Here is an 18,046-nt window from a genome sequence, read left to right as displayed (position 1 = left end):
CCTTTAGCAATTATTTTTTTTCTTGGTGCTACTAATAGGCTGTAGGGTATATAAAGGCATTTCTGTCTGTATGAGTTTTATATTACCTATGCTTGCAAATATTGAACATGAAAAATCACTGTTAATGTGCATGAGCGTTTGCTTGCATTTGCACACATATAACATGTCTATACCTAGTGATCCAGAACAGGATATTGGAAAACCTGGCCCTGGAGTTACAGACAATTGATAGAAACTGAATCAGGGTAATTTTCAAGAGTAGTAAGTGCTGTTCACCACTGAGCTATATATCTAGCTCCATATTGAACATTGTAAATCAAATACATTAAACTCACTGTTTAGAAGTTCTATTTAATTAATTAATATTAAATAAATATTTAAAAACTAATTTGGTTTCCGAATCATCTAAATCAAATCTCTAAACCATGCTGTAGTAATATTATTACATGCACATGTTTGCATTGTTCCTGTTTTAAAGATTTGTTTTCATGTATGCATGTGTGTCTGTGACTGAATACTCATGTGGGTGTCTGTGGAATCTGGAGGAGACTGAGTCTCTGGATCTGGAATTTTAGGCAGAGGTCAGGTATCCAATGTAAGTAATGGAAACTAAATTTGAGTCCTCTGTGTAAATGGTAAGCAGTTTTAAATGCTAAGCCATGTCTTCAGCCCCAGTGATCCCACTGAAAGCTAGAAAGAAATGATGAAATACTGGCAGTCATTTATGTCTAATCTCTCTGACAGACATTTCATGTTAAGTATCTTTTCTAAATACAATGGAATGAAAAGAATAAAAAATAGGAAGAAAACTGAAAAATTTGCAAATATGAGGGAATTAGAAAACTTCTCTTGCAAAACCAGTGAGTCAAAGAAGAAATCAAAATGAAAGTGGTCTAGTTTGCTTTATATTTCTGTGATAAAACAGGTTGTGGTCCATCATCCAGGGAAGTCAGACAATAATCTCCAAGCAGGAACCTTGAGGTGTAAGACCTGGGGTCTCACAGCTCAGGAGTTCAATCGCGCCCTTCCCAGAAACTCCCCCAGACCAAGACTCGTTGCAAAAGCAAGAGGTTGATTAACCATTGTACAACAGGGTCACTCTTGCTGGTCAGCAAAGAGTGGCACCGGGAGACAAAGGCCTTTAGGTTTTTAAAAGAAAAATTGCGGGAAATTTGAAGTTTTAGTTTTGGCAATTTAGGATTGGATGAGGAAGCTATAAAGTAAGATAATTGGTTAGTCTTAGGTGCTCAAGCTTGGCCAGTCCTGCCAAGTGTGGATGCAGCTGCACTTTAAGGTGGGGGTGGTTAGCTCATCCTTGAAGATTAGGGCTGCAGGCTCTTGGCCGGAGGTCAAAAGCTACTCAGAAGAAGTCTAGGTTCGTTGCTAAGAAACGCTATCTCAAGGACAAGGGTCTGGTCCTTCTTTTGCTGAGTGAAGGTCATTGCTTGCTTGCCCTTTTTTTATATCTGTCCTCACAGATAGGGTCACATTCCTTTACTCTCTGGAAAGGTACTAAGAGGCTTTAGCTTAACCTGGACCTAAAACTCAAAACTATAGGCTTTAGAAGACATATAGGTTACAAAGTTAGTCTAACCCTTTCAGAGGCAGGAACTGAAGTAGCCCATGGATCAACAGTGTTTATTGGCTTGCTAGCTCAGCTTGCTTTCCTATACATCTCAAAATCACCTGCAGAGGGGTGGCCCCTCCCACATCAATCACTAAAGAAATTTTCACAGGTTTACCAACAGGCTAGTCTAATTGAAGCATTTTTTCAGTTGAAGTTTTCTCTTCCCAGATGTCTTCAGTTTATGAGAACTTGACGAACAAAACAAAACAAAAAACAGAAAAAACTAAAAGCAAACTAACCAGTAAAGGAAACTATAAAATAACTCAAGACAAAATAGAACACAACACAACTTTGTGCTTTAGCCAAAGTGGCACTCTGAGAGAAGCTGAGAGAGACGGTGTCAGAAACTCAGAGGAGGAGCACTATGCAGCAGCGTCTTCTGTAAGTGGCATGACCATTGCATGTGTGACCATAACAATGATGGCTGCCTGTACAAGGCTTGTAGAGGATGGACTCCCCCACATTCCACCATGGATGAGAAAGGGGCTTGGAGGCCCCTATCCTCAAATGAAGAGTAAAGGCAATTAAAGCTTCTTCTAAGAAAAGGGGAATTTTTCCTCAGGGGTGTAGACACTGGAGTTAGAAGAAGGCACTGTAGATGAATATGCTTAACGTATATCATATGACATTCTCTAAAGATTCATAAAATGCTTTTTTAAATCAAAAGAATGTTTCATTGGTACTGGAGCATAAACAAAATGGTAAAAATAAAATAATACTACAACCCCACCCCCAAGTTAAAACAGAAACAAAACAAAACAAAAACCTCGGCAAATACAATCTAATTCTGCACCTTAGAAAAACAGGAAACAAAACAGTCCAATGTTACCAAGCCCACAATAGATGGCCAACACAGAATGAACTCAATGAAATTTTTTTTTAAATTTTATTTTTCTCATTAGTTACATTTTGTTAATTCTGTATCCCAGCTGTATCCCGCATTCCATTCCCAATCCCACCCTCCCTCCCTCATCTCCTCCCTGCCCCTTTCCAAGTCCACTGATGGGGAGGACCTCATATGACTCCCTTTTGTCAGGTATTTTCAGGACTGGTTGCAAAGTCCTCCTCTGTGGCCTAACAGTACTGCTCCTCCCTTGGGAGGTGGGGAGGTCAAAGAGCCAGTCATTGAGTTAGAAATAGTCCTTGTTCCCGTTACTATGGGAAACCAATTGATTACGGAGCTATCACGGGTCACATCCGAGCAGAGGTTCTAGGTTTTATCCTCTCATGGTCTTTGGTTGAGTGTCCATCTTAGAAAAGACCCTGTGTCCAGATATGTTTGGTCCTTGTGGAGCTCCTATCCTTTCCACATCAAACTCCCCTTCTTTCATATGATTTCCTGCACTCTGCCGAAGGTTTGGTTATGAGTCTTAGTATCTACTTTGGAGCACTGCTAGGTAGAGTCTTTCAGATGCTTTCTGCAGTAGACTCCTGTCATGCGTTCAATGCATATTCCATTTGTCTTTCTAGATGAGGATAGATCATCATACCCCATGTCCGCTTTCTTGATTATCTTCTTTAGGTGTATAGATTTCATTATGTTTATCATATCTTTTAGGTCTATATAAGCGAGTATATTCTATGTTTGTCTTTCTCCTTCTGGGATACTTCACTCAGAATGATCTTTTCTAGATTCCACCATTTGCCTGCAAATTTCATGATTTCCTCCTTTTTGATTGCTGAGTAGTATTCCATTGTGTAAAAATACCACAATTTCTGTATCCATTGCTCTGTTGATGGACATCTGGGTTGTTTCCAGGTTCTGGATATTACAAATAAAGCTGCTACAAACATGGTTGAGCAAATGTCCTTATTGTGTACTTGAGCAAATTTTGGGTATATACCTAGCAGTGGTATAGCTGGGTCTTGAGGAAGCACTATTCCTAATTGTCTGAGAAAGCGCCAGATTGACTTCCAAAGTGCTTGTACCAGTTTACATTCCCACCAGCAATGAGGAGGGTTCCCCTTTCTCCACAACCTCTCCATCATGTGTTGTCATTTGAGTTTTTCATCTTGGCCATTCTGATGGGTGTAAGGTGAAATCTCAGGGTCGTTTTCATTTGCATTTCCCTAATGGCTAATGAGGTTGAGCATTTCTTTAAGTGTTTCTCTGCCATTCTATATTCCTCTGTCGAGAATTCTCTGTTTAGCTCTGTTCCCCATTTTTTAATTGGATTACTTGGTTTGCTGCTTTTCATCTTCTTTAGTTCTTTATATATACTGGATATTAGCCCTCTGTCAGATAAAGGGTTGGTGAAGATTCTTTCCCAATCTGTAGGCAGTCGTTTTGTTTTGATGACGGTGTCCTTTGCTTTACAGAAGCTTTTCAGTTTCATGAGGTCCCATTTATTGATTGTTGATCTTAAAGCCTGTGCTGTTGGAGTTCTGTTCAGGAAGTTGTCTTCTGTGTCAATGAGTTCTAGGCTTCCCCACTTTTTCTTCTAACAGATTTAGCGTATCTGGTTTTATGTTGAGGTCTTTGATCCACTTAGACTTTAGTTTTGTGCAGGGTGATAAATGTGGATCTATTTTCATTTTTCTGCATGTAGACATCCAATTAGACCAGCACCATCTGCTGAAGATGCTATCTTTTTTCCATTGAATGGTTTTGGCTGCTTTGTCAAAAATTGAGTATTCATAGGTATGTGGGTTTATTTCTGGGTCTTCTATGCAGTTCCATTGATCCTCCTTTCTGTTTCTATGCCAATACCATGCAGTTTTTATTACTATTGCTCTGTAGTACAGCTTGAGATCGGGGATGGAGATACCTCCAGATGATCTGTTGTTGTACAGGATTGTTTTGAACATTCTAGGTTTTTTGTTTCTCCATATGAACCTGAGAATCTTTTTTTCAAGATCTGAAAAGAATTGATTTGGTATTTTGATGGGAATTGCATTGAATCTGTAGATTGCTTTTGGCAGGATGGCCATTTTCACGATGTTAATCCTACCAGTCCATGAGCATGGGAGATCTTTCCATCTTCTGAGATCGTCTTCAATTTCTTTCTTCAGAGACTTGAAGTTTTTCTCAAACAGGTCTTTCACTTGTTTGGTGAATGTCACCCCAAAGTACTTTATGTTATTAGTGGCTACTGTGAAGGATATTGTTTCCCTAATTTCTTTCTCAGCCCTTTGGTCTTTTGTGTACAGGAGGGCTTCTGATTTTTTTGAGTTGATTTTGTATCTAGCCACTTTGCTGACGGTGTTTATCAGCTGAAGGAGTTCTCTGGTTGAATTTTTGGGGTCACTCATGTATACTATCATATCATCTGTGAATAGTGAAACTTTGACCTCTTCCTTTCCAATTTGTATCCCCTTGATCTCCTTTAGTTGTCTTATTGCTCTGGTTAGGACTTCAAGTACTATGTTGAATAGATATGGAGAGAGTGGGCAGCCTTGTCTTGTCCCTGATTTCAGTGGGATTGATTTAAGTTTCTCTCCATTGAGTTTGATATTGGCTACAGGCTTGCTGTATATTGTCTTTACTATGTTTAAGTATGTGCCTTGTGTCCCTGATCTCTCCAAGACTTTAAACATGAATGGGTGTTGGACTTTTTCAAATGCTTTTTCGGCATCCAAGGAGATGATCATGTGGTTTTTCTCCTTCAGTTTGTTTATGTGGTGGATTACATTGATGGATTTCCGTATGTTGAACCACCCTTGCATGCCTGGGATGAAGCCTACTTGGTTATGGTAGATGATATCTTTGATGGGTTCTTGGAGTCGGTTTGCAAGTATTTTATTGAGTATTTTTGCATTAATATTCATAAGAGAGATAGGACTGAAATTCTCTTTTATTGTTGGGTCTTTGTGTGGTTTGGGTATCAGGGTGACTGTCGCTTCATAGAATGAATTTGGTAATGTTCCTTCTATTTTGTGGAATAGTTTGAGGAGAATTGGTATTAGCACTTCTTTGAAGGTCTGGTAGAATTCTGCGCTGAAACCATTGGGCCCAGGGCTTTTTTTTGGAGGGGAGACTGTTAATGACTGCTTCAATTTCCTTGGGGGATATAGGGCTATTCAGTCTTTCTATCTGATCTTCACTTAATGTTGGTAGATGGAATCTATCAAGAAAATTGTCCATTTCGTTTAAATTTTCAAATTTTGTGGCATATAGGCTTTTGTAGTATGACCTAATGATTGTTTGGATTTCCTCAGTGTCTGTGGTTATATCCCCCTTTTCTTTTCTGATTTTGCTGATTTGGATAGATTCTCTCTGCTTTTTAGTTAGCTTGGCTAAGGGTTTGTCTATCTTGTTGATTTTCTCAAAGAACCAGCTTTTTGTTGCATTGATTCTTTGAATAGTTTTATTTGTTTCTAATTGATTGATTTCAGCCCTGAGTTTGATTATTTCCAGCCTTTTGCTTCTCTTGGGTGTATCTGCTTCTTTTTTTCTAGGGTTTTCAGTTGGGCCATTAAGTTGTTTGTATGCGATGTTACAAATTTCTTCTTGAAGGCACTTAGTGCTATAAGTTTTCCTCTGAGCACTGCTTTCAATGTGTCCCATAAATTTGGGTATGTTGTGCCTTCCTTTTCATTGAATTCTAGGAAGTCTGTAATTTCTTTCTTTATTTCTTCCTTAACCCAGCTGTCATTGAGTAACAAGTTGTGCAGTTTCCATGTGCGTGTCGGCTTTTTGTTGTTTCCGTTGTTGTTGATGTCCAGCTTTAGTCCATGGTGGTCCGATAGAATACAAGGGATTATCTCAATCTTTTTATATCTGTTGAGGCTTGCTTTGTGGCCAACTATATGGTCTATTTTGGAGAAGGTTCTATGCAGTGCTGAAAAGAAGGTATACTTTTTTGAGTTTGGGTGGGAAGATCTGTAGACGTCTATTAGGTCCATTTGATTTAGGGACTCTGTAAGTGCTTTTATTTCCCTATTTGGTTTCTGTCTAGTTGATCTGTCCCTTGGTGAGAGTGGGGTGTTGAAGTCACCCACTATTAGGGTATTGCCATCAATGTGTGCTTTAAGCTTTAATAATGTTTCATTTATGAATGTGGGTGCTCCTGTATTTGGGGCATAGATGTTAGATATTAGGATAGCCACTCCTGCTTGTTTTTTGGGTCCATTTGCTTGAAAAACTTTTTTCCAGCCTTTTACTCTGAGGTAATGTTTATCTTTGTTGCATAGGTGTGTTTCTTGGATGCAGCAGAACGTTGGTTCCTGTTTCTGCACCCATTCTGTTAGTCTGTGTCTTTTTATTGGAGAGTTGAGTCCATTGATGTTGATAGATGATAACGACCATTGAATGTTATTTCCTATTATTGTGGAGTTGGCGATGTTACTGTGAATCATTGCTTGTTTGCTTTTGATTTTTGTTGGAAATTATCTTTAACCTATGTTTTCTTCGGTGTATTTGTTTCATTGGATTGGAATTTTCCTTCTAGTATCTTCTGTAGAGCTGGGTTGCTGTTCAAATATTGCTTAAATTTAGTTTTGTCGTGGAATATTTTATTTTCTCCATCTATGTTGATTGAAAGCTTTGCTGGGTAAAGTAGTCTAGGTTGGCATCTGTGGTCCCTTAGTGCCTGCATGATATCTCCCCAAGCCCTTCTGGCTTTCATAGTTTCTGATGAGAAGTCTGGTGTGATTCTGATAGGTTTGCCTTTATATGTTACTTGGCTTTTTTCCCTTGCTGTTTTTAGTATCTTTTCTTTGTTCTGTAGATTAAGTGTTTTGACTATAATGTGGCATGAGGAGTTTCTTCTCTGGTCTAGTCTATTTGGTGTTCTGTAGGCCTCTTGTATGTTTGTGGACATCTCTTTCTTTAGTTTGGGAAAATTTTCTTCTATGATTTTCTTGAAAATATTTTCTGGACTTGTAATCTGGACTCCTCTTCTTCTTCAATTCCTATTATTCTTATATTTTGCCTTTTCATGGCATCCTTGATTTCTTGGATGGTTTGTGTTTGGGATTTTTCTGATTTTATTTTTCCTTTGAGAGAAGTATCAATTTCTGTGAGTGTATCTTCAGCACCCGAGATTCCTGCTTCCATTTCTTGTATTCTATTAGTGATGCTTACCTTTGTGATTCCTTCTCTTTTCTCTAAGTTCTTCAGTTCCAGGGTTTTCTCGGTTTGTGTTTTCTTTATTGCGTCTAATTCTGTTTCCATGTCTTGCAACATTTCCTTCATCTGTTTGAGTGTGGATTCCTGTGTCTCCAAGGTGATCTCTATTTTTTTGTTTGTTTCCTCTCTTAGTGCCTCTGCTTTTGCCTCTAATTGTTTGGCTATTTTTGCATGTGTTTCTTTAAGAGCTTCTTCGTTCACTTCCTTTTTCTTTGTTTCTATTTGGGAGGCCAAATCTTTAAGGGATTTTTTGTATCCTCTTTAACTGTTTGAATCTCTATGACTATTTCTCTGAGAGATTTCTTGGTTTCCTCTTTATGTGCCTCAAATAACTGGATAATCATAGCTTTAAAATCATTTTCTTTTTCTGTTTCTGCTGAGTTGGAGTGTCCAATAATTTTGGAGGTTGCCGGTGAAGCCATGATATCTTGATTTGCATTGGTTGTGTTCTTTCGCCGACCTCTGGCCATTTGGTTATCCGTAGTGTTCACTGTCTGTTCCTGGATTCTGCAGGTCAGACTGGTTTTTCTCTGGTATCTGGAGAATTCTTCAGGAAAATGAAGGTCTAGTGAGGTCTAGTGGTTTCAGTGTGTGAGTTGTTTCTTCAGCTATACCTGTAGGAGGAAAGTTCGCAGGCGCAGAAGGGCAAATGCGGGGTAGCGTGTGTTTGAGCATGTGCTTGTGGGTGTGTCCTAAGGGAAAGGGTGTTGGTGAATGAAGGGGCCTTCAGTGTGTGAGAAGGGTGCTTTGCAGGCACTGAAGTTGTTGCAGGCGCTAAGGGATCACAAGCGCTGTTGAAGAATGCGCACGCGTATTGATTTTACAGGTCTGCTGGTCTTTGGTGTCTATTCAGCTGGTTTTCTCCCACTGAGGGGTTGGATGGACCATACAATCACTGGCTGGGCAGCCCTGTGTAGTCCGTGCTGCCACTTGCAGACTTGGGATCTGGGAAGGGTTGTACTGTGGGTCTGAGTCTCTGTGGCTAGCACTGTATTGGGCGTGCGCTCTGGCGGGATGGAATGGTGGTGGTAGTGGGGGGTGTGTTCCTTGGGTCAAGAGCTCGGCGAGAGGGCCCTAGGTGGGGTGTGTTCTCCTCGGGGTGGTGGCAGTTCAGCAGGTCTTTACTGCTCTCTGCTGTGGCAGCGGGTTCCGGAGCCCTGCCTCCCTGCCTCCACCAGTCTTGGGTCCCAGACACTGTGCTTTGCGGCTTTGGTATCCAGGAAGAATTGTATTGTGGATCTGAGTCTCTGTGGTTAGCGCTCAGTGGTTGGAGCTCTGTGATTGGGCCTGTGCTCCTCCTGTGAGGAGGTTTCTGGGGTTATTGTGTTCTGGCCGCTTGGGACGTGAGCTCCACTGCACTTCCTGCTGAGGTCTAGCTCGGGATTACGTCAGTGGGATGCGGGAAGGGATACTCTGTGGGTCCGGAGGGCCCTGAGTGGGACGTGTGTCCAAGGAGGGGAAGGGTGATCAATGGGTGGTTACAGCAGACCGCTGCTGTAAGGGGCCCGGAGCACTGTCTCTGCTGCCTTGATCTCCCGGATGTGAGCTTTGCACTCAGATGCCTGGTGCTGTGTGCGGGTTTCCCTGCGGGAGGCCCGGACAAGAGAAGCGCCCTATTTCCTTCCCGGAGAAGTCTGTGCGTGATCTAAATCTACTAGCACTCCACACTTCTGCGGTGTCCCCTCTCCTTTAGAAAGCCCAAAAGTCCAAATTCTAGCTTTGATTGACTCTCCACTCACCAATTACGGAGATTCATGTCTTCTGCCTCTCCAAAAACGGTGCACTCTGCTCACCGCCATCTTGTAATCCCTCAATGGGATTTTTGTCTCATATTGCTTTGTTTGGAGATTTTATTTTTATCTTACTGGTCTCCAATTTTGTGCTTTTATGAATTCTGTTTCTCTCTCTTTCTCTCTCTCTCACTTTCTTTTTTTCCTTTTTTTTTCTTTTTAAGACTTTATTTATTTTTATTTTTTTATCAGTTACATTCTCTCTCACTTTCTCTCTGCATTTCTTATACATTTTATTTCTTTTCTTAAAAATTCTATTTTCTCCCTCTTTGTTTTCTGAAGACAGACAGAGAGCATGGAATTGGGTGGGCAGGGAAGTGGGAGGGATCTAGGAGGAACTGGGGTGAAACTATGGCTAGAACATATTATTTGAAAAAAATTATTTTCTATTGCTGAGTAATATTCCATTTTGTAGATATACCACAATTTGTGCATCCATTCCTCCACTGAGGGGCATCTGGGCTGTTTCCAGCTTCTGGCTATTAGAAATAAGGCTGCTACAAACATGGTTGAGCAAATGTCCTTATTGTGTACTTAAGACTCTTTTGGGTATATGCCTAGGAGTGGTATAGCTGGATCTTGAGGAGGCACTATTCCTAGTTGTCTGAGAAAGTGCCAGATTGATTTCCAGAGTGGTTGTACAAGTTTACATTCCTACTAGCAGTGGAGGAGGGTTCCCCTTTCTCCACAACCTCTCCAGCATGTGTTGTCATTTGAGTTTTTGGTCTTAGCCATTCTCATGGGTGTAAGGTAAAGTCTTAGGGTTGTTTTGATTTGCATTTCCCTGATGGCTAATGAGGTTGAGCATTTCTTTAAGTGTTTTTCTGCCATTTAATATTCCTCTGCAGAGAATTCTCTGTTTAGCTCTGTACTCCATTTTTTAAATTCGATTACTTGATTTTTTGCTCTTTAACTTCTTGAGTTTTTTATATATTCTGGATATTAGTCCTCTGTCAGATATAGGGTTGGTGAAGATCCTTTCCCAATATGTAGGCTGTCGTTTTGTTCTGACAGTGTCCTGTGCTTTACAGAAGCTTTTCAGTTTCATGAGGTCCCATTTATTGATTGTTGCTCTTATAGCCTGTGCTGTTAGTGTTCTGTTCAGGAAGTTGTCTCCTGTGCCAATGAGTTCAAGGCTCTTCTCCTCTTTTTCTTCTAACCTATTTAATGTGTCCGGTTTTATGTTGAGGTCTTTGATCCACTTGGACTTTAGTTTTGTACAGGGTAATAAGTATGGATCTATTTGCATTTTTCTACATGTAGACATCCAGTTAGACCAGAACCATTTGTTGAAGATGCTGTCTTTTTTCCATTGAATGGTTTTGGCACCTTTGTCAAAAATCAGGTGTTCATGAGTGTGTGGATTTATGTCAGGGTCTTCTATTCGATTCCATTGATCCACCAATCTATTTCTATGCCAGTACCATGCAGTTTTTAGTATTGTTGCTCTAAAGTATAGCTTGAGATCAGGGATGGTGATACCTCCAGAAGATGTTTTATTGTAGAGGATTGTTTTAGCAATTCTGGGTTTCTTGTTATTCCATATGAAGTTAAGATTTTTTTTTCCAGGTCTGTAAAGAATTGTGTTGGTAATTTGATGGGAATTGCATTGAATCTGTAGATTGCGTTTGGTAAGATGGCCATTTTTACTATATTAATCCTGCCAAGCCATTAGTATGGGAGATCTTTCTATCTTCTGATATCTTCTTCTAATTCTTTCTTTAGAGACTGGAAATTTTTTTCATACAAGTCTTTGACTTCCTTGGTTAGGGTTACTCCGAGGTACTTTATGTCATTTGTGGCTATTGTGAAGGATATTGTTTCCCTAATTTCTTTCTCAGCCCTTTGGTCTTTTGTATGCAGGAGGGCTACTGATTTTTTTTTTTTTTTTTAGTTTATTTTGTATCCGGCCACTTTGCTGAAGGTGTTTTTCATCTGTAGGAGTTCCCTGGTAAAATTTTTGCGGTCACTCAGGTATACTATCATATCTTCTGCCAATAGTGATAATTTGGCTTCTTCCTTTCCAATTTGTATCCTCTTGATCTCCTTCAATTTTTTTTATTGCTCTAGCAAGGACTTCAAGAACAATGTTGAAGAGATATGGAGAGAGTGGGCAGCCTTGTCTTGTCCCTGATTTCAGTGGGATTGATTTAAGTTTCTCTCCATTGAGTTTGATATTGGCTACAGGCTTGCTGTATATTGTCTTTACTATGTTTAGGTATGTGCCATGTATCCCTGATCTCTCCAAGACTTTAAACATGAATGGATGTTGGATTTTGTCAAATGCCTTTTCAGCATCTAAGGAAATGATCATGTGGTTTTTCTCCTTCAGTTTTTTATGTGGTGGATCACATTTATGGATTTCTGTATATTGAACCACCCCTTCATGCCTGGGATGAAGCCTAATTGGTCATAGTGGATGATATCTTTGATGTGTTCTTGGATTCTGTTTGCAAGTATTTTGTTGAGTATTTTTGCATCGATGTTCATAAGGGAGATTGGCCTGAAATTCTCTTTCTTTGCTGGGTCTTTGTGAGGTTTAGGTACCAAGGTGACTTGGCTTCATAGAGTGAGTTTGGTGGTGTTCCTTCTGTTTCTATTTTGTGGAATAGTTTGAAGAGTATTGGTGTTAGCTCTTCTTTAAACGTCTGGTAGAATTCTGCACTGAAGCCATCTGACCCTGGGCTTTTTTTGCCTCGTAGACTTTTGATGACAGCTTCTATTTCCTTAGGGGATAAAATATCAAACAACAGCAACAAAAAAAAGTTACAGAAGGAAAAGAGTAGACTAAAGATTGAGGCAGAAACATAAAGCTACATGAAATATAGAATGTTCTGTATAGATTTGGGAGGGAGTCTAATGTAAGCAACATTTTTCCTCTGAGTGATGCTGACAGATGGATTATATGGTTACATACATTTTCTTGATTCAAAGAATATATAAGTTTTTAGTTGACATCTAGTCACATGATGGTACATGCTAGATTTCAATGACAGGAGACATATTAATCCTTGAATTTCAATTGATTCCTTTATTATTTTATTCATTTATCTAAAAATATAGAGAGATGGTCATGTACTGAGAAGTGTGCTGTAGATACAAAGACACATGTGACAGAAATCAAGGCAGACAAGTAAAGAGGCATTTTATGTGAGTGTTTGTGTGTTTCGGTGGTAGTCCTCAGTCACCCTCTATTGTTGGGGTGCACTGTGCAAAGGGGTGTCTTTCTATATTCAATTTTTAATTCTTTACTGGAAGAGAGCTATGGCCCATCACTGGTCTCATATTTTGAAAATATTTGTTCTTTCCTCACTTGCCTAAGGCAATCTAGAATTGTATCTGATTGGCTTTAGTAAACACCTGACTGCCAATGGCTGGACAAAAGGTGAAGGTGGATATTCCAGGGAGAGAGAGGGACTCTGGGAGAAGTTTGAGATACAGGAGATTTGCCAAGGACATGGGAAGGAACAAACTTCTGCAGGCTGAGCAAAGATGTAAAGAACTAGCCACGTGGCAGGTCATGGGCTAGAATAATCGGGATACATTAGATGAGCTGGTTGAGAATCTGCCTGACAAGAAGCTTAAAGTTCAATATTAATAAGTCTCTACATCTTAAACTCCTAGGGGGTCTGAAAGTCCTGCTATACTATACTATATTTTTTGAGACAGTATCTCTCATTAAGCCTATAGCTCACTGATAAGAGCAATGGGCCCCAAGGGACCCTCCCATTTTTGCCTCTCCAGAGCTGAGATTACAGGTGCAAACCACTGTGCCTGACTTTTTATATGCGTTCTGGGGATCTGAAGTGAGGTTCTTATGCTTGTCATCTATCTGACTGAGCCATGTCTCTAGCCTCAGAAGCAAAGCGTATGCCAAGGATGTCTCACACTGACAAGAAATAATGACCACAGTTTAGCTGGTTTGTGTGTGTGTGTGTGTGTGTGTGTGTGTGTGTGTGTGGTTGCTGTGAAAAGCACACCAGTGGAATCTAAAGTGAGACAGGGATAGGTTCCCATCAGTAGAGAGATTATGAATACTTAAGTTCTTCTTGTGAACATATGAGTCTGAGCATCCTGAGTTCTTCTTGGACACAGTAAGGATGTCCATTAGGCAAGGGAGCTTATATATCAGTTAACTGACATTTAATAGCTCCTTGGATAACTACTTGGCAGTTCTTAGACATCTCTGCATTTGAGCTGATCAACACAACACCCTCATGGGAAAACATTGCCCTAGAAAGAGGGCAATCAGGTTGTTTGGGTTGAAGGAGACAGATACTGTAAAGATACAGGGACCAGCCTCTAACAGGTCAGTAATAAGCAAGTACAAAGTAATAACGAGACATAGGAGGAACCAACCCAGTATTATGGATACTAGAAAGACTTCTTGGACTGTTCAATCTTGTAAACAACAATAATAAATACTAAAAAATAACATTAAGCTTACTAATCAGGTTTTTTCCATTTTTCCCTAAGAAATCTAAATATACAACCTGCTGTCTTGACTCAATGCTATTCAGTTTAGATGATAGGTTGAATATGACTCTTGTCTTTGGTGAATATATTGAAGGACCTTTTATATGAATTTCTATTAAAAATGTAGAATGCAACTAATTTAATGGAAGTCATTTGTTTGAAGGCCTAAATCCTCAAGTATTTAAATAAAGGAATTAGTAGGACATAAAGTTATCTGAAATAAATAAATAAAAATAAATAAATTTTAAAATAATAAAAAAATAATTACCATATGAGCATGTTGGCATAACTTATAATCCTCAGCACCCAGAGACTGAGGCAGGAGGATTACAGACAACATGGAACACCCTCCCCCCAAAATACCAAGAGCATCACTTTAATATGGGAACTGAATGGTGATTTCTACCTGTGTGACACTTGGAATCCTCATGCTGCTTCGAGTCTTAGGGCTACTGAGTTCCCTTTGTAGTAATCATGCAGTCAAGTCTAGACATCTGGGGGTGGTCAGAACCCACAGGTTAATGGAAAAAAGCTTGGTCAAAGCCATTTCAACTTGTAAACTGTTGATGGCTCTCAGGCAACAAAGATTATTTATATAGTGAAAGGTTTTAAGTTCAAGGTGTACATTGAGATCCTTTTGGAAAACAGATTTATTAGAAGACTTATTAATGCCACATACAGACAGATAGGCAACAGTTAGGTAGAATTCAGGCCCACAAGGCAGAGGAAGGGTCCCTTCTGACAGGTCAGAAGAAAAAGGGAGGTTTCATGTAGCCAGGTTGTCTTTGATGCCCCAGGGGATGGCATTTTGCATTACCAAGAAGGAATTTGGGAAATATGTCTTCTGCTACTCAACTATATCTCTTGACCCACACATTAGACTTTATTGTAGATGTTCATTGCACTTCCTACATCTATCTATCTATCTATCTATCTATCTATCTATCTATCTATCTATCTATCTATCTATTGTATGGGGGCTTAGAGGAGGTTTGCGTGTGCTGTGGCATGTAGGTCCACCATGTTCCTGGCCTGTCTTTCTGGATAACTACAATCTGTCAGGTAAAATAACCTCTTTCTTCCCCAAATTGCTTCTGGTCAGAGTGTTTTATCACAGCATGAAGTGATGGGATAGAACTTAAGTTATTAAGGTTAGGAACAAGTGCTTTTAGCTATTGAACCATGTCATCAGCTGCAAGCTTTTTATTGTCTTCCAAAGGTTCAGTACATTGCCTTTCAAAGCCATTCTGCACTGCTACTCAGGTGCAATATTTAGTGCTTCCTTGTCCTATTTCTTCACAGGCAAATAGATATGGTAATAATTCCTCCTTCTTAGGGGTATTGTTTTTTTATTATTTTATTCTTCTCTCATATGTTAAATCCCTATCACAGTTTTCCCTCCCTTCTTTCCTCCTAGTTTCTCTCTCCACCTCCCTTCATCCACTCCTCCTCTGTTTCTCTTCAGAAAAGTGCCTCCCATGAATATCAACCAAACATGGCATGTTGAGATGCAGTAAGACTAGGCATCTCCTCTCATAGAAAGGTTTGAGGTGGCAACCCAGGATAAGTAAAAGGGTAACAAAAGCAGGCAGAAGAGTCAGGGACTGCCCCTGCTCCCACTGTTAGGAGTCCCACAGGAAGACCAAACTACACAACTGCAACTTATATTCAGAGAGCCAAAGTCAGACCCATGTAGGATTTCTGATTGTCAGTTCAGTAAGTTCCTATGAGCCCATGTTAGTTGATTCTGTAGGTTTTTTTTTGTGTGTGTTTGTGTTGCTCTTGACCCCTCTGGCTCCCAAAGTCCTTCCTCCCCTTTTTCACAGGATTCCTAGAGCTCCATCTAACATTTGCCTGTGGGTCTTTGCATCTTTTTCTTTCAGTTGCTGGATGAAGACTCTGATGACAATCTGTCTGGGCACTAATCTGTGAGTACAGCAGAACATTGTTAGAAATCATTTCATTAACTTTTTGTTTGTCCGTTGTGTTTGGTTCTATCTTAGGCCTGTGAGTTATTCAGCCTCTGGGTCCTGGGTGGACTGTCAGGGGTGGACTGTCTCTTATGGCATGGGTTAATGTAAACTGAGTTGTTATCAGTAAAGCTCTTGACAAGGCACCTGTTACATTTTAAAGACATTATCTATTATTCATTCTCAATATTTATTTTATTCATCACTGAATTATTTTAGAATTAAAACATCAACCTTAAAGATATATTATTAATCTAAAACCTATACAGTCATATAAATCATGTCCTGCCTCCACAGAATATTTTTAGTGGTGCAAAGAGTGAACTTAGGGACTAGATCTCCTTTTAGGATCTGGACAGGTTACTCGATGTGCCTCTTAGTCCTTAAGCATGACACAGCATACTAACTTATTAATATGGAACTGTAAAAAAAATATATATATGTTCATGTTTACTTAGACATAGGGTATGAACAGATATTATTCTACTAAACACTTGGCATGCAGCTTTAAAATGCTTGCTAAAGTACCTAAAAGAAGAAAAATCTTCCATTTTTCTCATTTCTTTTCATTGCCTAGATTCCTTGTGTGCTTTACAATGAAAACAGTACAGAAGACTCAGTCCTAGGTGTAGAACAAAGGAGATTGACTTTTTTTTTGTAGATTGACTTTTCTCATGAACTTAAATAAATATATTTGCAATAGAACTGAAATTTAGAAATTATATATTCACACACAGACATTGTCATATATCCCCAGGTGAAAATTCAACACACATCCATTGTAGAAGAAATCCATTTGGATCTAGTATGCAGACAGGGTGGTTTGCCACCATAATAACCTCCATCCTGGAGCAGGTACTTCCTGCTTGCTGTTCATTATCATTTGACAGTCTCTTGCTTTTTTTTTGCCTGGTGCTTCATGCTGTGTTTATGAAGAGCTAACTGCTAGTCCTGGTAGTTATTTAATAAACAAAAACATTGGCGTATGTGAGAGGCTGCATTCCTTGAGGGACAGGTGACAAGAAAGGAAGAAAATGGCGGTGGGTGCTGGAAAAAAACAAGGACAAAAACAAAGTTAAATAAAACACCAATCAATTAACTGGGAAAAATCCCAGTTCCAATTTACACAACACTCTTACCTCTTAGTTCACTTCTTCCTCATTGTACATGTGTTGGGGGATGGTTTTTTGCACTGTGTATTCGGATGCTGATATCTGTGTTCAAAGATCTCGTTGCAGATCTGGGTATTGTCATTTCTCTGAAGAATCTCCTGTCTCAATGTTGTGGAAAATTGTTCTTCATCATCTCTGATTGGTTAATAAAGAAGCTAGTCAGCCAATAGCTGGTCAGAGAGGACAGGAGGCAGGATATTTCTGTTTCCATTTAAGCGTTCTCAGTTAGGGATGGGGGAAGAGAAGAAGGTCGAGAAAGAAGGAAGAAAGAAAGAAAGAAAGAAAGAAAGAAAGAAAGAAAGAAAGAAAGAAAGAAAAAGGAAAGAAAAAGAAAGAAAGGAAAATGAAAGAAAGAACAAAGGCACCATGAGGGAGTCACCATAAGGACAAAGATGGAGTAGTAGTGGTCAGGAGGAGACTAGATGGCAGGTAAAAGGGCATGTGGCTGGGAAGTAGCCAGACTAGCATAACTGAGTTAGAATATATGCATATCTGCCCAGTGCTTAAAGCTTATTGAATAAATCTAATAGGTCTCTGTGTCAATTTTGTGGGAGATAGAAAAAAAAAACATTCATATTATTTCAACATACATAAATGTGGGAGAAACCAATCTAGTAGGTTCAGATCTGAGAGCAAGATGGGGTACTTAATCATTATTTGTCAGTATCTTGAGACCAACATTTACTATGTAGCACAGTCTAACCTCAAACTCATGATCCTATCCACTCATTGTGGGACATATTAGTTATTATAATGAAATGAGAGAAGCTATGGGTACTGGTTGACACCTGAGAGGTAGAACGCAAATCAAATGCCAATATTTGTTTGCCTTTACTTGTTATTTTTAGTTGCCACTTTATATCCAAGGTTTGAAATCCTTCAAAGCCTATGACAATGCAATGAGCAGTTAGGATGCATTCTGATTGGTACAAGTGATTTTT

Source organism: Meriones unguiculatus, chromosome 16 (genome assembly GCF_030254825.1).
Source record: "Meriones unguiculatus strain TT.TT164.6M chromosome 16, Bangor_MerUng_6.1, whole genome shotgun sequence".
Classification (NCBI taxonomy): Eukaryota; Metazoa; Chordata; class Mammalia; order Rodentia; family Muridae; genus Meriones; species Meriones unguiculatus.
Note: the sequence above shows the minus strand (reverse complement) of the source record.